The 23,157-nt window shown below is 27.8% G+C and overlaps 1 protein-coding gene across 1 annotated transcript in view; it reads left to right on the forward strand.

Annotated features, from left to right (window-relative positions):
* Positions 1 to 23,157, forward strand: part of LOC107441265 (G-protein coupled receptor dmsr-1-like) — a 77,064-nt gene that overhangs the window by 37,986 nt on the left and 15,921 nt on the right. The window contains exon 2 of the mRNA XM_016054464.3: positions 11,772 to 11,831. The gene's annotated coding sequence lies outside the window, so the exon portion shown is untranslated. The remainder of the gene's footprint in view (positions 1 to 11,771; positions 11,832 to 23,157) is intronic.

The following is a 23,157-nucleotide window of genomic DNA, read 5'->3' on the forward strand; positions in this document are numbered from 1 at the left end:
TTAACTCAATCCACCTCTAGGGTGGAAATGTCCTCTGTCAGTCCCTGACATTGTAATTAAGGTTGACTCATGGGAACAGTTATCGACCATCCACTTAATAACGCATTGATTGAATCCCGTGCTATGAGAGCTCAAATGATGCACTCCCGAACTTTTCAGCTCCATTCATAGACTCAAATAAGAATGTTTACTTTTTTTTATTGATCGTATCCGAAATTCAATTACAAAGGTGTGGAAATTTAGATTAATACGAAAAGTTTTCGTAAATATGATTCCTGTTTCGATTTTGGATTAAGTTTTATCAATGAACAGTTTCAAATCTTAAAAAAAATGTTTAAATGATAAAAAGCTAAAGAAAACGAGTTTAAAAAAATGTTTATTTACAAAAATTTTTTAACACATTTATTATTATTTTTTTCAATTTATACTTACCTTTATTTCGGAAAATCAGTAAAACAATGAAATATTGACGTTGAATATTTTTACTTTGGACCTTAAACTGTAGGATAATTAAGATTATTTTGAAGATAATTATAATTACAATAATTTTGATCCAAATTAATTTTCAACTCAACTCAAAATATGAAATTAAGGGATTAAGAATTATTTTGAGGGATGTTATTTTAGAGTTTATTGAAGTCACTTTATGACATTCAATTTTCAAGCAACTAAACAAAATAATTAACATTAATTTTTAAAATTTTAAAGTAAAACGAAAAACAATAAAACGGAAAATAAATAAAATTTTTCTGTGATAAAAAGCTATAGAATATGAGTTAACAAAATGTTTTGATGAAACTATTTGCATTTTTTACATTTTATACTTACCTTTAATTCGGAAAATCAGTTAAACGATAAAACATTGACATTGAATATTTTTAATTTGGACCATAATTAGGCCTATTTAGATGGTAATTATAATTGCGACAATTTTGATCCAAATTAAAGTTCTCCTCAACTCAATTAAAATTAAGGGATTAAAATTTATTTTGAGTGATCTTCAGAATATATTGAACTCACTTTATGAGATTCAACTTTTAAGTAAAGGAACAATAAATTTTTTTCAAATATGTTTCACGGGAAAGAAATTGAACTTGAAGTAATAAATAAAAAAGTAAAGTCTCCAAATATATGTCTCTGGTTATTAGATTATTATACTCTGCTTAATATTAGATGCCCTTCTTTTCTTTAATGAATGAAAAAATTCTGATTAAATTACCTTACTGTATGCTAATGACATTTTTCTAAAAAATCTATAATTCTTGTCAATAAAAGTACAATATATAAAGTTTAAACCATTCATTTGCTAATTTTTCCGTTTCTACGGTAAGGGTTTACCAGAAATTCTGGTTTTCGAAACTAGAGTTCTTGTTAGTAAAAAATATAAAAAATATAAAACTGAAGCATTTTAGTGAAAAATATAAAATTGAAAAATAAATATCACCAAGAAATAGGTTTTACGCCATGTTCTGACGTAAAATAAATCTACCAAATTTTATGACATTTCCCGAATTTCAACACATTTTAAAAGGCCATATTTTATTGCTAATTTTATCAAAAGCATTTACTTTTCAGTAAAAATTATAGAGTTCTTTGGTGCAGCTAGAAACGAAATTGATTTTATCATGTTCTAGAAGTTCAGACCACAATTTTTTCTCAATGCAGCTGAACAGTAAACATTTTCTCTTTAAAAGCCTTTTTTTAATTTTCTAATAAACCATTATCATAAAATTCATGTATATGTTTTTAATTTTGTAGTTTTATTTGCTGGAATGATTGTTCATGTACAATTAAAACGCTTTTAAGAAAAAGCAAAATAAACTTTAAGCCTTTTTATTCTAAACTTCCTTTTATTTCTAAAATCCCATTTCAGCTACTTTCTATGATAATAAGAAAACATTAGACTTTATTAATAAAAAATATACCCTCTTTTAGAAGAATATTGAAAGGGCAAAAGATAGTTAAATTTTTTTCTACCCGTGTGCGTTTTTAATTTGGGGGAACTTAAGGCAAATTATTTTACAAAACTCTTTTTTGAAAAACAAAACTTCTTACGATATAAAAACACTCTAAAGAACTTTGATTTAGAAATTTTTATTTTTAAGTAAAGTAATAATTTTTGTCGAATTTTCTTAATTAAATTTTGAAAAAAAAATTGAGATTAAAATATTTTAGAAATTTTTGGATGCTTTAAGACCCAAGTATTTCTAAAAACTAAGCTAAAGTGAAGAAAAAAATTAAAGAATATTGTTGTAGCATAATATAATTGTTATAGCATTTTTAATATACATATTTTTTATGAAACAAAGTGATTCATGTATAATTTAACTACATTTTTTTAATTAAAAAAGTAGCTTCAATGTATTTGCTTTAATAAATTGCCGTGAATTTCAGAAAAGAAAAAAAAATTGGTAACATGTTAACGAATTTTCTAAAAACTAAGTAAATAGTTCTAAAACCTAAAGTTAAAGTTAAAAAAAATTGTTAAAGAGTATTGAACATTAGAAATAGACCAACAGAATTAAAAGCTTAATTTAAAAAAAAATAGTGAATGATCGATAAAAGAGTTGCAGCAATGTTATAATGTTTAAAATGTTTTAAATATATTTTTAATGGAAAAAATGATTACACTGTATTTGCACTGTATGTACCGGGCAATTGCATGCACTGTACGTAGTGGGTACATTCTCGGTAACTTACACTATAAGTTCCCGGTAATCAAAGAAAAGATAAAAAAAATGAAAACATGCCTGCGAATTTTCTGTTCCTTTTATAATATACATAACTCATTGGTTTTTAAATTCTATATTATAGTTATAACTTATTTAGAAGCATCGATCTCTATCATTTAATTTTTTTCCTTATAGAACAAAAAAAATAAGCATTTAAATAATTTAACATTTAGTTTTGTCATACTTTATCACGTAACATTCAAATTGTTATAAGACATGAAACTAATTGATTGTTAGTTATATATTCTTTTACTGCTTTGTAAACGTTCGAATAAAAAACAAATAACATTTTTAGAATATATTTTCCAGCTATTTTATTTCATTACGACATTAGAGTTAACCACAAGTGTATCATTACTAAAAGTTTTGCGTTCACCGTATGTCTAATAATTTGTGTAATCAAGACTCATTTACATATTTTAAAATACAAAAGTTTAGTACGGAAGCATATTATTATCTTAATCTCTTAAAAGAGTTTGAAAATCTTAATACAAAACATGTAGACATCTGCGTGCCTACTAAATTAACAATTGCTTGACCTGGAACATATGTTTAAAGACATCTTGAGTTAGTTGTAAAATGGACAATCTTGTGCATTATATTGTGCTGGAAAACCTTTTGATGCATTTGCCCTTTACGAGATTAATTAAATTTTCTCTACTCTTTATGCAAAAATATGAATTTTATAAACATCTAGAATTAATAGTATCTTAAGAACTTTAAAATATTTCACGTGAAGACAGAAACATATTTATATTTGTTTCGTTTCAAGAACTGTAAATGAATATGCGATGAGTTTCTTTCTATTTAAATATAGTTGCTATGCAAGAAATTTAGTATTTTCTACAACACAATTTTCAAACAAAATCTACTCCTTTTAAGCCATTAATATTCAGATAGCAAACTTTACTGAATATTTTGAATAAATGTATTAGATGTAATGAAAACTGGAGATATGCTAAAAATAGACTGTTTAAAATCTAAAAGTATCAGTGTAGGAGAAGTAAATCATGTATGAAAATAAATCATAAATGAAAAGAAATTATTGTTATAAGAAAAATATTCAGTAAATAAAAATTCTTAACTTAATCACATTCATTAAAAAAATAAAAATAATTTCGAGGTAGGGAGAAAGTACTTTAAAATCAGACATAAAAATATTTATTTCAACACCTAATAAGTATTGTCATTGATGGGATATAAAAAAATATTTATCACCAATAAATCGTGTTTGATTAAAAAAATATGCATTAAAGTTATTTATGATTAAATAAGATACCGTATTAAATTCAAGCTCCGTATTGATTGTTAAAATTGGACTAGGTAACTACTATAAAATTGCTTTGCGATAACAGTAAAGCAATTTTCAATGATTATGATTATAATATAATATGATTATGATGTGATATGATTCGATTAGTATGTGATATGATTTTGTTATAATTATAAAGATTATGATATTAATGATTAATTAAGATACTAAATAAAATGAAAATTCTATGATAATAGTTGAAAAGTAGCCTAGGTCACAAATCACAACTAGGGTAAATATGTTTTGCATTAAAAGTAAAGCAATTTTCGAAGCAAATAAACATTTCTTGACTTAAACAACTGAATTACTCCTTTCAAATTATTGGTTTGGAATAAATAAATAACATTACTAGATATTAAACAATCTAAAACACTTCCGATTTTGAAACGGTGCATGGCTCTAAGTCGTTTGTAACATTCGGAATTTAAGATCTTTTTTGGTTCAATGCTTATTGAAAATTCAAATCACCAAAATAATAAAAATCCTAGTGCAACGTAATCTGTAGCTAAAACTATATCCTTAGAAAAAAAATATGGTCAGAAATACAAGATAATGGTAAAAATTTAACATATTTCTATTTCTATGGGAGCACCAAAATGTTCAGTAATTTTTGCCGAAGTTCTTTGGTAATGATTTTTGTTAATAAAATATAGTTTTATAATCTGTGATAAAGTAAACGTGGTAAAAATTGGTAAATTAAATTTACATTTTAAGTTTTGTATTTTACTAAAAGTGTGGTATTAAGAAACTAGAAATGTCATTATTATACGGTACGGTAATTTTACCAGGAATTTTTTCTCCATGTAGAAGTGCATCCACAAGATGATCCTTAAAAACTGAAATGAAAAAAAAAAAGAAAAGGAAAAAAAAAAAAAAAGAAGGAGCCACAAGCCAATATTTAAATTCGAAGAACATTAAAATCTGACGACAAATTAAAGGGAACTAATCAAAGTGAAGAAAATATTTAATTATTTAAATCAAAGCAAAAAAGGAGAGATAGAGAGTAAGGCATAGTAAACTATGATTATGAGTTTATTCATTTTTGCCTTCTTTTAATTGTAATGTTAATGTATTTATCATTGACATTTATTTGTGAAAGGTTAACTTTAAATATTTTATTTTAATTCCTGTATTATTAGTATTGTATTTTAATTTTAGTGTCTATAGTATTATCCAGTATTATTTTACTGTCTGTTATTTTAATTCCAATACCATAATATGCTTTTACTTTCTTTTTATAAGGAGTTTAAAAAATAATTATTATGATTCTAGTTAAGGAAGCATCTTGCATGAATTTACCGTGAAAAATTAATAAATCGTAAAGAGCTAAAAATATAATTAACTGAATGAAACAATTTTCTTGCTTTTGTTTCGTTCCAGGAAAATCTCTTAATATAAAATTAAATTTTAATAAAAAAGATAACTTATTGACCATGAAATTTATAACTGATAAGTTATTTCCAGTAGTTATATAGAGCATCTAATTTTCCTGAAATTGCAAAAAAATCTCAATTTTAAGCATTTTTTATTTTAACCTTTCTCGCCCTTAAATATGGAATTTTTTTAATGTATTTGTAATTTTTGTTAAAGAAAAAAAGTGTCAACATTTTATTAATTTTTATTCTATGTATTATAAAACTAAACTCAGTGGCGTGACAGCCCATAGAGGGCCAAGGCCTACTGTGCCCATCTCAGTTTTCTTGACCTTGGGCTCTGGAGTGCAGGAGCAGATGTTCCAGTCAGGTGGTCAGCCGAACGCGGAACCCCCAGTGTTTAGTTCCCAAGCATGCTTGGTACTCATTTATCGACCCACTGAAGGGATGAAAGGCTGAGTCAACCTTGCCCAGCCCGAGGATCGAACCAGGGACCTGTGGCACGACAGCGCGAAACGCTACCGCTCAGCCACCGGGCGTCATTCTATGTATTATAATTCTTTATTTATTCTTATTTATAAATTAATTTGCAAATTATTCCTTAGATCTCTAAGCTCATTATATGCTTTTCGACCGAAGCTTATTGATACTCATTATCTTGGAAACTATTTACATTTAATTAAAAACACGCAAAATCAAAATCATTCAATCTAAGTGGAATTTCATAAGTAAATTGATTATTGCTTTTTATATATTTATTAATTAACCGAATTTGCCGGTAACTGAGTAATTTACTGGAAAATTAAGATCTATGATCTGAAGCACAAAGCGTAAAATCTAAACTGCAATCTTTTGAATTGGATCTGCTAACTATAATGGAGCATGTAGTTAGGAGAAATATATTTTTCAAATTTATTATTTTTCTTAAAAAAATAAAATAAAAAAATTTACTAAAATGCCACTCAGTTGACATTTGATATTGATTTGTCACTTGATTTATAAAATAAGTGGAAAATTGAAATTTATAAATAAATATACTTCTTGAGCTTAGTAAACGTAGAAAATGAATTTTTTACCAACTGGCGGTTCAGAGAAAGGGCAAAATAGGGAGCCTATATACTATTTCTCCATCGAATGACTTGGAAGAAACCGGTTTCCCTATGCCGAAAAATATCAAATTAAAATGGGACTTTTTAGGAACAGAATTGCCAGTGGATCAATTTTTCAAAGAAATATATATATATTCTTTTAATATTTGGAATTGGAATATCGTACAACTAATAATAATATATTATTTTTTACGTGGCTGAATATTCCGAGTTTCGTTAAATTGTTATAGAATTTAGTAAGGAAGGAATGCTTTGTTTTGAAATCACTTAGCATAATTATCGTGTCCTTTATATTTATTTAAATTATTTAAGAGTCATAGTGATTAAAGTTGTTCAAAATTAGGAATACAAAATCGAAAATCAAATGGTAAATCACAATATTTACTACCACTTTCAATATTCAAGAAATATCACTGTAAAAATCACTAGATGTTGACATGTAGGTATTTACAGAGTCTTAAAATTAAATTTAAGAAAAAATTATGATTCTCTTACTAAAGACAAAATTTATAAAATAAAATTGAATCCTACTTTTTTTATTTACTTTTTTATAAGAAAAAGCAGATTAAATAATAAAATTTTTGACTGGTCTTTACTAATCTTATGTTATGACACGTCTACAATAGCCCTTTTTCAATGAGCTCTAACACGTAAAAAAAAAATTAACAAAAAAAGGATTACTAATAAAGCACATTTTCATGTTCACTTATGTTTCATTCAAAATGAAGATATCAGTTTAAATTTTAATAAAAAATTATAGATAAGTTCAAATTAATAATTCTCATGTTTTTTTGGCAAATCTATAAAAAAACACTAGCTCTCCTTTTCATTACTTACATTGAAAAAATAAAAATAATTAATTAAAAATGTTTTTATTTAAAGGACGCATTTTCCTTAAGTGTATTTTTAAATAAATTTAAAGCAAAAATTCTTAAAAATATTAGTTAATATTTAGTTCTTAAATTTTTGATGCTTCATTTAAATTATTATTTAAATTTATCTCCTTAAAAGCAATTTTTACTTGCTAAACCTCTTTATTATCCCCTAAAAACATGAGAAATTTTATACATTTCATGAAATGAATTTTTATACTGATAAATGTTCGGTAGCGTATTCAACCATTATATCGTTCAGTTAAGCTACAAGGATAACATGATACCAAATTGATCTGTACAATTGATTTATATGATATTGTTTAAATTTGGATCGAAGCGCGATTAATTTAACACTTTATTAAATTAACAGGAAATTCGCACTAGACTAGTTCTTTTCAAGTTCCAGCGTTTAACTATATTATTGTTCAAAGTTGTATCAGTTTCTCTGGGAATGTAAAAACCTAGCCTTTTAATCAATACTATATTCGACTTCCCCTTCAAAAGTGACGTTAATATTTAATTGGTGAACCATAAAGAATTAGACAAATTAAGTTTTATGTAATATGGTATTTACAAGCAATAACAAATTGTCTTCATTTCCGTTATTTTCTACAACTGTAAATACAGATAATATTTTTAAAATTATTTTCGTAATTTTTTATACAAAAATGAATATTTTTGTTTCATCCAAGAAAGACCACGAAACAAAATTAAATAGACATAGTGCAAAAATTTGCACGGAAAAAATATTGTAGCAGAATTACTGACATTTATAGTAAATAAATATTCTGGTAATAAAATCAAAATATACTGCATTTAAACAATTCATTTGGTAATTTTTTTACTTCATATGGTAACGATTTACTGGAAATTATGGTTTCCAAAATTATGGTATTCATTACACCATATTTAGTAAAAAATATAAAACTGAAAAGTAAATTTAACCGAATAAATAGCTTGTTCTAAGATATCATGAAAAAATTACCAAATTTTAAGAAATATGCCAAATTTTATCACACATTGCAAAACCATATTTTATTGTTAATTTTACTAAATTCAATCAATTTCAATCAAAGCTCCTCGTTGGAGTTTTTTGAGTTTTTGGTGTTCCCATTAAGCCAGAAACATGAGAAACTTTACAAAGTACTGTTAGTTTTGGCCATACTTTTTTCTCAATGCGTGAATTCTAATCAAATTATAGAAACTTCAAACAATAAAAAAATAAGTTTTGCCAATAAGTAGCTGCTATTTTTTTTAAAAAAAATGAAACATTCCTTTTAAAAAGAACATTAGAATATTTACTAAGAAGAAACGGGCGCAAAAATAAATACCTTAATTTTTTTAGTACAATTATTAACAAACTTTTAAAATTTTGAATGAATATAATTTATAGAAAATAGAATATTTTTCTTATTTGTTTTTATTGGTCATACATTTCTATCAAAAATTATTAAATGTAGTAAAGTAAAGCTCACTTGATAATAACAAGCACGTGAGATATGTGGATTATGATTGATGAAGATTATGAACTTCATTATTTTGAATTCAAATGACATGTCAATCTAAACAAACATTTCTCGCCTTTATTTATTTATTTATTTTATTTATCCTTCATACCAGCTCTGTTTTAATTATTGTGTATAACTCGAATATTAAGAAAACTAAAGCAAATCCAGGAAAAATTTCCTTTCTTTTAAAGCTGCGTAAGTTATAATGTTAAATTACATTAATTCTTGACCGGAATATAAACATGTTATAATTTGATTAAAGACTTCCATACAAAAGGGACAAAGAGTCGCCATGTTTCAAGCTCATGAAACTAGGCACCAATTTTCAAGTCTTGCAAGCATGAATGAGAAGAAAAAGAAGTGATTTGAAATAGAAAATGTGAAGTTGCCAAGAAAAATGAAAAATAAAGGTTAAAAACAAAACTAGAAAATACAGGAGCAGCCGAGAGAGAAAAAAATAGCACATTTACGTTTTCTGTTTGAAATCACTTCTATTTCTTCTCATTCACCTCTGGCAAGTCTTGAAAATGGGCGCATATTTTTGAACGCTTTAAACATGTCGACTGCTATTTCCATTTTGTATTTTTTTGAAGGGAGTGAAGTTTTTAATAACGTAGTATGTTACCGCTTTATGTTACTCGTTATTTCATACTTATTTAATATAAACATGTCACAAAAAATAAAAATTTAACTGTTTCCTTGTCTGCTGCAGTCTTACAACTGTTTAGAGATTTCAAAGTGTACTAAAAGTACTAAAAATGGTCTGTTTCAGAATTCACTAATAAAATGTAAATTTTATAGTCACGCTTAATGCTTTAGTTTAATTATAGTTCAGAAAGACAATTAATTTAGTTTTACTTTTTAAGATATTTTTTGAATGCTTGCATTTTTTCCATTTTTGTTTATCTCTTATTTTGTCTATCATTGTTTATGGCTTTTCCATTTGTATACGTATTTTGATTAATCATGAACACTTGTTCATTCTTTTAGATGGCTGCTTCTCATTTATTAAAATGAATAAAGCAAAAAGAATATTATGCTATTTATAAATCGAAATGAATTACTCTTTGCATCACCAAAAATATCCCAATGCTTAAAATTTATTAAAATATTCATTAAATTTCAATACACTTTCATCAATCTCTGTAAAAGAAAACTTGCTTCAAAATAAAATCATTTGAAATTTTGAGAAAGCGTGCTGTCTATCAGATGTGAAAATTTAAGGCTAATAAATTTTGTGTAATATATCCCAATAACTTTTTCTGAAAATATATATGCTTTGAGAGAATGAAAAAAGAATCTAAATTCCAATATTCTTTGTGCAACTAGGCAAAATATATATTGTTTTTCTGTCTTGCTTCAAACACCTAATCTAATCAATCTAGGCATATTATTTACATTTTATGATGAAAAATTGTGAGAGGAGCTAACAAAGGCTTTATTTCTCATTTTTCATGCTTAGCTTTATAGCACCCGTATGAATTTTTTCTTATAAAACAATTTTGTGTTGATAAGATGTTCTGCCCAGAAACAGACTATGGCATTTATTTTAGAAAATTTGAATATATTTCAAAGAAATACTTTCCAATATTTTTTTATTTTAAATTAAATTTCTGTCGAAACCAGTTTCAGTAAATGATATAAAGCTGTAAAAGAAAAGATCTAGATGGAAGCATATATGTAATGAAGTTTTCGAAAATGAAATTTCGCTTTACATAGCAAAACTAAAATTACCAGACGCTTATTTATAACAAGAAAACACTCACGAGCAAATCAAAATATTTCAGTGGGTTTAAAATTTGCAAACTTTCAATGTATTTAATATTTGACACTCTTGCTTAATAGATGAGTTTTTTTTCCAGAATTCCTTAATGGCAAATTCATATTGTAAAACTTTTATGCGAAGTTTCATTAATTAGTTTGTTAAACTTCCCTTCCGGTTTCTAGTACCTATTTCTGTTTGTTTTTTCTTTTTAACTCCAAGTATTAATAATTAGAGACGTGGCGGCACTGGTGATAGAACGCTCGCCTCTCTATGAGGTGAACCCCGTTCGAATCGCAATGACAATTGGTAGATACGAATTCCACACCCGGCACGCTCCGACACAGTGCTGACGAGAAAATATCCTCCGTGAATCATGGGTTTGAGTTCTGTCAGGCTAAGCGCCGTGGGAGATTTTCGTGTTTTCTCTCTCCTTGTAACGCAAATGCGAGTTAGTTTCATCAGAAAGTCCACCACGAAGTTAAATTTTTCCTAATATTTGATCTAGAATTTCCCTTGTCTTCTGAATTACGGTTCATAATTTCAAGTCTACAGAGTTGAACATTGATAGTCATAAACTGAGATTTGGGTTGGTTGTACGATGGCTCTACAATGAAATAAAAAGTATTTGCAATATTAATTCTTTTTAAAAAAAATTGAAAATGAGAAACAAATGCACGTTTCAAAAGATACGATAAGCTTTACTTTGTCAGAATAAAAAAAAATCAAATCAAATATTAGTATTGAAATAAATAATTCTTAATCAGACATATTCATTTAATTGGTATCAGAATTAAATAATAAAATAAGTTACTCATAAATCATAAAAAGAACTATTGCTTAAAAATAATCATTTTAAACTATTCTTAATTTTTCTGGTTCCAATAGAACAAAATCATTTGTCCAAAAATTTTGAACTGTAGAATATGAAACATTGAGCTGACGTAAACTTTTCAACCAGAATTAAAGTTGGTTGGTTTGCGTTAGTAGTATAAGTTAGCCTATGTTATGTGGTGAAATAGACCACCCTGTTTTATTTAATTTTGTCGCTAGCAAACGTGTTTTAGAAATTTTTTAGCTATAATCTTCTTTTTTTTCAGATGTTCATGGTGGACTGATTTCTAGCTGCTGAAAGATTTCAACAATAGATGAAGTTTTAGGTAAAGTACAGAAAATTTAAGTAATGTTTCTTACAAAAACCACAAAGATTTGTGGTTAAATTAATGTAACTTAAATATCACAAATATCAACTCATGCAATAATTTGAGGAAAATACATGCAAGGTAACAAAATGGCACTAGAAACTATGTTTGAAGTAAAGTCAAAAGATAATAGAAGGAGATATTAAGCAAAAATGTATAAATATTATTAAGTTTTTCTAGAGTAGTGTAACCAGTTTTTAAAACTACTTAGGAAATAATCCAGTTTCTAATTTCTAGTTTTTAACAATCATATTTTAACTCGCATTTTGCGTCAGAAATCTCATGAAAAACAAATGATTGAAACAAAAATGAATGGGAAACTTATGCATAGCCTATACATTTCTAAACCTTAAGTATTAGTTAACAAAAGTTACACTGCAAACATTTTCATTCTAAAATTATAATACTGTCGGCAGTTTGCTCATCCGATTAACCAGAAAAGAATATTTTTCTTCCTTTTCCGGTTTTGAAACCGTATACAACTAGTACGGTAAAAAAAATCGTGAATGGAAAACTATGCGGACTTTTAACCATTTACAACTAGCATGGTTTCCAAACCTTAAAAAAGGAAATTCAACTGGATAGTTCAGCAGCCTTGCAGTGCTGCCATATATGCGTGAAGGAGAGAATCGTATTCAAACATCCCAGGGTCACAAATTGAGGAGTACAGGACACTGGAAACTCTTCATGTATTGAAAGGAATGAAGGAAATATCGTGGTGTCAACGCTGGGATTCGAACCCCTTTCTGCCAGTCATGAGATCGACAGATTACCCCTCTCGGCTATAATATGCAACCATCTTCATGGTTCTAAGTGACTTCATTTCAGGTCGGTCTAGTCAGTGCGATAAAGTTATTTTTTAGTCGTATTCGGAGAAATCAGTTATTGAGCGGTTTTTCTCACAGTTAACAGATTGAATACTATCGAATTTACGACTATTTCACTGATTTGTTTCGATATGGCAAAATAACAATTAAGTAAATTTCTATTTAACCATTTTTCCGAGAAATTTCTACCAGTGTAGAAGGTACTTTTTTTTCACCAATGCAAAGTGTACATTTTTAGCTTGTAAATGCCAATTATATTGCGATAATATGTTAAATTATAAGTTATTTTTAATAAAGGATAATAGGACTATAATATTATCCTATTAATTTATTATCATATTATATTAAGATGATATGATTATCTAAAGCTAATTTTATAATGATTACTTTAAGTTAATAATAGTATAAGTAGCTTAAGGTTAACAGATACAATTAATTAAAACGTTTTTTTTTTTCGCTTGTAAGGAAGAAACAATCACAACAACAGTGATGGCCAAGTAGACCAAAGGGAAAGGGAGGAAATAATCGTTTTTCTCAGTGATATCAGGCTTAAAATCATTAAATAAAATGAATTCCCACTGCACCTTTCTCATACACGTGGATGCTAGAAGGTCAAATGTATCAACTTATGTCATTTATTTCCACGTGGAGAAATTTTTTTAGTAAAAACACATTACCGTATAGATAATACCATTTCTGGTTTTTAAAAAAAAGTAAATTAATAAAAGAAATAAATAAAAACATAATTTTAAACAGTAACTCTAAAATATACGATTTTTAAACCAGTCATTTGACAATTCTACCGTTTATATGGTAATGGTTTACGGGTAATTTTAATCTTCAAAACTACTTTTCTTATTGCCGCATATTAAGTAAAAAATACAAAACTGGAAAGTAAATTTAACAGAATAAATGACTTTATGCCATGCTCTAAAGGTATCATGATAAAACAACAAATTTTCACAACATTTTCCAAAGTTTATCACGTATTAAAAAGCTATTCATTATTGTTAATTCAACGAAAATCTATATTAAAAGGCTTCTCTGAAAATTATCGTTTATTTTGGTACCTTCATAGTGACCGGAACACTGTATATTTCACCATATTCTGTTAGTTTTAACCAACTTCCTTTCTCTGTGCAGTGATGCAATTTGTTGGAAATAAATAAGCAGTTTTTAATGGTTTTGTGATGCTTAATAACTTGGTAATTAATAATAATAATTTAATTTTAAATAATAATAATAATTTAATGGCAAATAATAATAGTAATTTAATGGTAATTAATAATAATTAATAATTTTTGTTGGCAACATATATTGGATACTTTGTTTTCCATTTGCAACAGTATAGGAATCTATCTTATAAGAAATTTAAATAAGTTGAAGAATGTTGCAAAAATTTAGATCAAAGCGTCCATATCGGCTTTAAAAATTATATATTTATTTGCGTGATATAAATATTGTATTGTTCCATGGCGCAAAATATTTAACAAGCAGTTTTAACAACGATACAAAGTTAATACACGAATGTCCAGGTTTTATAAGAAGTAGGAATGGTTTTATATATAACTAGTACATAATAATAACAGGTTTCATTATCTAATCCAAAGTTACATTTTCAAATCCAAATAAAACACTAGTTTTATAGATTATATCAAAAAGTCGGATTATATCAAAATGAAGACAGATCTATACTCGTCTAACTGATAGTTAGATCAATAGGTCAGTATAGGGGCGCCGGCATATAATATTTCAAACTAATTACAATGTTTCTGCATCACAAATTTTTAGATACTATGTAAGCACAATTTATGCTATACAGGGTTTTACAATAATCTTTACGAATTTAGTTTCAGTGTAATAGAAAAAAATTATAGGAGTACCTGATCATATGTTTCGGTAAAAAAAAAAAAAATTAAAAAAATTAAAAAAAACATGGTCATGCTTTAAAAATTGCAAGTAGACTTGAAGTATTATTTTTAACTGATGATAATTTTTAATATTTATGCAAGAATTTAATATTTTTAATGTTAATATTTGAATTTAAAATACGATCCAATATTGTTCCATTCATGTTTAACAATTGCTACATTCATGAAGCATTGCTCATTTAGCGAAAAGAATCCATAAGATTTTTTTTAACATTAGTCTCTTCAATTATTATTGAAATCTAATATACATTTATTCATGTTACATTTTGCGATCATCGACTTATTACATATTGCATTTTTACGTTACGTTAAATTTGAATTATTTAATAAGAGATCAGAAAGGAGACTGAATTAAACCTACATTGAAAGGGAAGAATTAATTCCAGCTAAGTAATACAATACTAAAGAGATTGTAAGCAAGACTGAATTGAATTTGCATAAAAAGGGGAAATTAATTTTAGAAAAAAAAATAACATAGTAGTAAGTAATTTCACTTATTAAATAATTTGGTTAACAATTTTAGTCAGCACGCCTCACAAACCAAAGGAAACGTTCATGTTATTGCATAGATAAGTTATAGTAAAATCGTGTTTTTAGAGCATATATGTTAAAATCATGTTATAGTTAGTTTTAGATTAAAATACTGGGAAACAATTTTTCTACATAATCAGAATTAAAACTGCGTAGGAAACCATGCTTGGAAGTTTTGCCATACGCGGCAAGGGACGTTCTCTAGTAGAGTATAATTGTTATTAACTGTTTTTATCAACATTATTAATTATATTCAGAGAAAAGAACTTATCAGGAACGTTACTGTTAATAACCGAAATAACTGTTAACTGTTTCTTTTAAAACTGTTATGAAAGAAACAGTTTAAAGTAACTATTTCGTGTGCATAATAGAGAAGTGGAGCATTTATGCGACCTCCCTTGTAAATAACTTTTTCAAAATTGAATATTTCAACAAAAAATAGACTGAAAATGTCATTTAAAAAAATCTGCAGCCTTAGAAGAAAAACTAATTTTAGTTTTAAAATCCCCATATTCGAATTAGGTAAGATCAAGTATTTGTATAAATGCAGCAAACAATTTGTTCTCCAGTGTTTCTATAATTAGTTAAAACATTATTTATAAAAATTAACTTAAAACAGTGTATGATTTCTAAAGATTTACTGAAATGATTTAAAATCAAAGAAAAAAAATTTCAAACTTCTGTGTTTCGACTGAACTATATTTAAAAAGTATTATGTAAGTTAAAGAAGCAAAATCTATACATAATAGAGATTGAAATCTGTAACTAACTGAAATTTATGAAATCTCCACAATTTAACACCCCAACCGCCAGACGATGCCTGCAAAAAAATGAAAATAGGGTGAAGGAATAACAAAAAAACCGGTTGTCACTGAATAATCAAAATAAAAGCTATAAAAAGAAAAATCACACCTAGTTCTTCGTGAGCTTGGTTTTTATGGCCTCCTACGATTTGAAATCCAGTTCTGTTTAAAATAACTGGTTCAAAGGAAAGCCATCCTACTTCTTTTTTAATGCATCATTTTATTTGCAAACATTTTGTATAATTTACAATTGATAAAACAGTTTCAATTTTTGAAAAAAAATTTATAATTTAAAGGGAATAACTTTAAAACTGGATGGAGTATACCCATTTTTATTTCAGGCACACGTGGGACTATCTTTTCTCTTAAAGGTTGATGCCATAAAGATAAAATTTTACGGGAAGCAATAAACTGATCGTTTTTAGCTTACTTTTTTTGCTTCAATGAACTTTGTTTGAACTTTTTCAATAACGATGTTCTAAAAAATTAACTGCCTCATAAAAACAAACTTGCGTTCGTGTTTTCAAACTCATCAAGATTCTGTTTTTTATATGCATGATCGATGCAAAAAATGTCCATTTCGAGTTGATTACTTCCAGTTTTGCTTCCCCTTGCTTAACATTTATCCATTATTTTATGAGTATTTAAATTCCTACTTGATTAAATTTACGTTTTGAAAGTAAGTAAATAAATATGATGAATTGAATTAGCTGCTTTTATTTACCAGGCTTCAAATGTTAATAGTATCCACTATATTTCAGTATAAAAAAAAACCATAGCCTTGCAATATTTTTTTTTTTTAAAAACTGTATTCTAAACCACTCTTTATGAGTTTTTCATTGTAACATATGTGCAAAGTGTTCTCGAAGATGTTTCTTTTGTCAAAATTAAGTCCAAGAGTTAAACGAAGTATCTCAATAAATTTTGATCTAATGACTAAAATGCCACTTATTACCTAACATGCTATCTTAATTATGATAAATTTCTTGCTAAGAGATAATTGAAATTGACAAAATCGAATATGAAAACGAACTTTCACCGATAAACATGCTCTTTTTCCGACTAATTTGGGTTTTTAGTGTTTAAAAAGAGAAAAGTAACAACAAACTTTAATTACAATACACCGCCTTACAATATACTTACAGCACTATTTAGTAGCTTTAGAAGTGACCAGCTCATGCAATTTTTCCTACTCTGCAATAAAGTTTAAAGCCTTCGAAAACTTAAGAGACAGACAATAAATTCCAAGAAAAATCACGTATTTTTGAACACACTAGGCTAGAAAAATCAAGCAATAAGCTTGCAACTTGCATCAATTACTTTGAATGTTATTTTCAATAGCTGTATAAAATTTCGTAAATCTAGCTTAAATATTTATGCATATATAAATATTGTTATAAGAGACTGATTTTTTTTTGTCTTACGATTTTTCCTTTAACTTTTAAAATATTCAGTAAAATCAAACAGAATTTTTGGAGCAATTTAAAATTAATTACAAAATAATTGTTTTAAAATTTAAGAAGAAAAAAAAAACTGCGCAAGATATGAGTTTTTAAAGCAGTTCTTTTGTACTGCGCATGCGCGAGATATTTTTCATATATTTTTTTATAATTTGGTAGTGAATCATATTGGGCAACTAATGGAAAAAAATCTGAGATAAATTTCTTAAAAACATAAAAAGTTGTTTCTGTAATTTCAAAAAAAAAAAAAAAAACTCAAAATAATCAGGAGTTTTCTATAAATTTTATTATGCAGTATTGCAAATTGCACTACCTGCCAGCAAAAACAAAATTATATATGTGGAAAATCCCATATCGTTTTGAGCCTTTTTAAAAAGTACAAAAACTGCCTAGAAAATTGGTTGATTTTTAAATCAAATATTTTCTATTAATTGCCTAACACGATTCACTATAAAATTATGAAAAAGTAATTTTAAATATTTCTAGCGCATGTGCAGTACAAAAGAGCTATTTTTAATATTCATATCTGGTATATTTTTCAACGATTTTTTTCCTTCAAATTTTAAACTAATGTTTTCTTAATTAATTTTAAATTGCTCAGTGAATTTTGTTTAAATTTACTAAATTTTTTTAAAGTTATTTCTAAGTAATTTTTAGAGTTATTTTGAAAGTTATTTTTAAAGTAAATAAATATAAAAAACTGAAAATGTCTCTTCTATTACTGTAGGGTGGTGTACAACAGTATATATCGTAATATATTATATTTGAATTACAATATATCAGCACAAAATACCAATGCATCAATCAGGAGATGTGTCGAAATATTTTACTCTCTTAACGTGTGTTTCACCATATATATGGTAACAAATAAAAGTGCTCTAAATTGTAAAATTCGCAAGGAAAAAACAGAAATTAAGCAAGGAAAGAACAGAAATGTTTCCGCAAAAGCTGGGGCTGAAAAACCTATTGAAGAAATAAGGACGAGTTCACCTTTCAACTCGTCTATTAAGAAGCGCCTAAGTTGTAGTAGTAGTAGTAGCACAATGAGCAATTGGCGATGGTCTGAGAAACATCTCTGAGGATGATCCGAAGATATGCCATGGTAATTTTGATCCTCTGCGGAGGACAGAGCTCCCCTGCTTTGGACCTCCGAACGAAGTCGTGCAATTAACGGTTGATCAATTTAACGAGAACCGATGCCACACTCCCTCGGTCCGTACGCAGGCTCACCCACCCTCTCCACTGACCGTAAGCAGCGATGCTTGTTCTCAGTTTAATACTGGAAATCGTGTCTTTACAATCAGACAAAACGTTGAGACTCGAGACAAATACAAATTTTCAATGNTAGATAGATAGATAGATAGATAGATAGATAGATATCTAAATAGATAGATAGATAGATAGATAGATAGATATAGATATATGTGTGTGCAACAAAGCTTATAATTACGAAAATATTGAAATGAACCCATGAAATAATTATTAAAATTGTTAAATGAGGTAGTTTTAATAAAATTCAAAAAATCTTCATTTACATAGCTCATATGAAATAAATTATGAATCAGTAACTACTAGACAACAGCCTTCAATCCGAGAAATATCTTTCTATACCTTAATTATACACTCCCAGCTGTTGCATACTGTTGCCAAATCTAACGCTAAGCACTATGCATTTCACATGGAAAGATAAATTTGATCATCATAACTTTATACATAATGGAACTATGTATGCCATGCTACTATGCAATGAAAACTTTTGATTCTTATCATTCTATGTAACGACATTTCTTTCATATAACAACAAATTGCTCTTCTGATTTTTGAGAGTTTATCCTCTTTAGGCTCCTAAATTATCCAAACGTGAGCGATGCAATTTTAGGAACACTGATAGTTCAAAGCACGAGGAAGGTAACTGTCGACATTAAAACATCCTACTACGGACGTTCGGGCGTCACGCGAAAAATAAATAAATAAATAAAGCAGAAATATCTGACTAATGGAAGAAAAAAAAACTTGCAAAAGATCGAGAACACATTGGGCAAGCCTGATTAGAAACTTGCAAACAATGAGGTGCAAGAATGGAAACCGATCGACAACGCATTTCTCGATTCACGTGACGCCATTACGCTGATTTAAATCTCAGGCCATTTACTATGATCTAACTTAAATAAAAACTTAATCCAAGCGTTGTTATTGGAAAAATGAATCAATTATGTGTGTTTTGCTGTGCCTTCAGCTTTAAGAATGAAGCTGTTGGAATTTGTTGTGCTGGATGAAAATTGAAACGAATCCATTAACAACGTTGATATTAAGTCAAACAAACCAATCGAAACATTTCTTAAGCATTTTCAGTTTTCGATCTGCCACACCTTTATCATGACCATATCAGCACAAGAGCAGTAATTACAAATGCGTAGACTGGAAAATCCTTTCTTCTCACATGGGAAGCTATGCGGTCTGCTCACGCGTTGGAATATTTCAAATTTATTCGCGTAAGCTCCGAACGGTTTTTGCATATACAAAAGTACTAGAATGAACATATCTACAACGAAACGTAAAAATCTAAATTTTTATTCTCCCTAACATAAGAACATATAGTCACATTAAAATGATGTAAATTATTTAATTTCGAATTACATACACTGTAAAAAAATCCTGATAGAATTACGGTATAGAGTACCGGCACTTTGGGTACATCATGGGTAAAATATTATACCATATTTTTTACGGTATATATTTAATTAGGGAGATTTCGCTATTTTTACTCTAATTGTTCTTGTTAAAAGTACCAGCCCCTGAAAGTCAGCACTTTTTACCATAATTTGATGCGAAAATTTTTCTAGAGTGGTTTCTTTTAAATATAATTCAAACTGGGGGAGTTTCAACGCACTCTGGGTACAGCTAAATAAGCATTAAAATATGCCGATCACCATGATATTTTCCGGAGATTTCTAAATTTATTTTGCAAACAACTTCTAAATAATAAGCATTAAAATCTGCCGATCACCATGATATTTTCCTGAGATTTCTAAATTTATTTTGCAAACTACTTCTAAATAATAACGTTAAATAAGGATAGCTATTTCACAAAAATTTCGCGAGGATTCTAACATTTCAAATCTATCCTGGCAAAAACCAATTAAGGGATTTTCTAAGCTACTCTCTGAGAATTCTAAGGAATTTCTCCTTCCCACATCTCATTTTAAGACCGAAAATGTAAGTATTCTGGTCGTTGAATGCAATTGTAATTACGCGTCGATGACTGGTGAAGCCCAATTTCCCCTGAAGACGAGGCTATCAACATCTAGGCTAGGTTAAGTTGACGATTTCCCAATGGTTGGCGTGGATCAAATTTGCATTTCTTTCGAATTTGAATTCAGAGCTGATTCTGTTTCCCCCAAAACTTTTACCGCACTTGAGCTGAAGCTTAAAATCGTATTACTATTTTAACTAGGCAAATCTTCAGAGAATATGACTGTGGGATTCGAATTATAAGTGTGGTATAACTTTCGAAATCTCTGGGCGAAGTTAGGAAGAAATTTAAAAGTCATAAACGACAGCTTTATGTGAACTTTATGTGAGTATTTTTAAGCTTTATGTGAGCTCCAGATAGTGTGTTGAATAAATTTAATAGTTCAACTTTTTTTTTATTAAGGATGTCTTTATACCAAATCTAAATTGCTTAAGACTTTTTTTAAAAAAAATAATAACACAATATTTATGTAAGGATTTGTAACTGCATGCCAACTCATTAGGGGACTTGGTTTAATGTTGGTTGCCAAAAAGTTGTAAGAAAAAAGTATCAATCTAGAGAAATAAGACTTTATTTAAAAACGTATAGTTCTTCTAACGACTTGGCGACAATAATAATTCCGTATTGTATGGTAATGACATTTCTGATAAGGAAAGAAAATGGTATTTAAACTATTCATTTAGAAATTTTTTCTTCCATATGGTATCTGCTTACTGAAAATTTTGACTTTAAAATAATAATTTTTATCGCTCTACTTATAATAAAACAAATAGAAAACTGAAAAGTAAATTTACCGAATAAATGATATTTATGCCATCATCTATCTAAAGTATCACGATAAAATTACCAACTTTTACCTCATACTATAAAACAATGTTTTAAAGTTAATTTTACCAAAATCATTACCGAAGAACTTCGGTATTAATTATTGAATTTTTTTTAAATGTTCTCTAATGGCCCGAAAAACGGTTAACTTAATCATATTCTGCTAGTTTTCACCCTACTTTTTTTCTTCTTAATGAAGGAATATAATTTTTTAATAGACCAGCGGATGTTGGAAGATGAAGAGAGACTTATGAAGTTAAGTACCAGTTGGTGGTTGCTCTGAAATTCCGAACTGATATATTTAAAACTTTTTTCAATTTTTTTAATTCTAACTAGATACAGTAGACTTGTGATACCTCGAACTTCGGTATCTCGAAAACCTCGTTATCTCAAAAAAATATTTTTCCCTTTTGTATTATCTATACACCTAATGTTAATTTGAATTCCTATGTCGAAGAGTTTCTTCCCAAAATTGAAATAGAAAATTAATTTCTTTCGGAAAACCCCCTATTTAAATTTATTGTAAACCAGTTCTTTTCTATTTAATGCATACTAATTTTTGTCTAACTTATGAAAATAAAATTATCATTGTTGTATTTAGATTTATGGTCCATGATCATTACATGAATATTTGTAAACAGTTGTACGTATGTTTCATGGCTCTACTTTTTAGAACATATTTAGTTCTGAATTTGTATTTCGAAAACTTGCTGTTTCGAAAATACCCTTTAAATTTCAGATATCGATAGTATACTGTACATTTTTATGTGCTTAATCATCCGCTAATTAATTGTCTATTCCAATAAAAAAAAATCCGTCTAAATTAAGGAAAGGATGACTTTTCGATACCAATTCATTTTTATAATATTTGAATAATCATAATAAATAATATTCTTTTGTTGCATTATCATTTGTTTAGGCCATTTAACAGCTAGGAATATAATCTGATTTCTATAAGATTGCATGTTACAATTCTACAGTAATCCCTTACAAAAAAATGTGCTTTTGAGGTTGAAAAATGAAAAAAAAAATACACCTATGGTAAGAAATGATGTTATGTTTGGCACTAAAAATAACCTCATTAATGAACCTTAATTTCAATCTCATTTACTCTTCACGAAAAGAATGCGTACATCTCTAACACAACCTCCCTAAGCTGGTTCCTCTAAAGTAGATTTCCTCAAAACAATCTCAAGTGTGAATAAAACAAGTTTATACACTTTGATTTTATACCTTGGGATTTTGACCTCTTAACTTTTAAGGTTGTTTTTGAAATCATCTTCGAATAAACCCCAAATCAAATTGACCTTTACCAATCAATGCAACCTGATATAAACCTCAAAAATACCTTGAATTTTTGTAAGGGATGCATCATTATTCACTAACCATATGTTGTACGGGGAATGAAATTCGTTGAGCTAATGCACTATCTAATTAAGTTAATACAGTGTATTCCAGAGGGGAACAAATGCGCGGGATTTCTTATAAAAGTTTCAGTTACCCCTAAACGACATGCTGTTGCAGCTTCCTGATTCGAGAGGGATTATAATATGATAAATGTTGGCAGGCCAGGAATAAAATTTAAGATCTTCGGTTCACAGGACTTGCATAACTTGTGGTACATGTATGTACATCGATTTATTTCATCCTTACA

This window comes from Parasteatoda tepidariorum, chromosome 4, assembly GCF_043381705.1.
Source record: "Parasteatoda tepidariorum isolate YZ-2023 chromosome 4, CAS_Ptep_4.0, whole genome shotgun sequence".
NCBI lineage: Eukaryota > Metazoa > Arthropoda > Arachnida > Araneae > Theridiidae > Parasteatoda > Parasteatoda tepidariorum.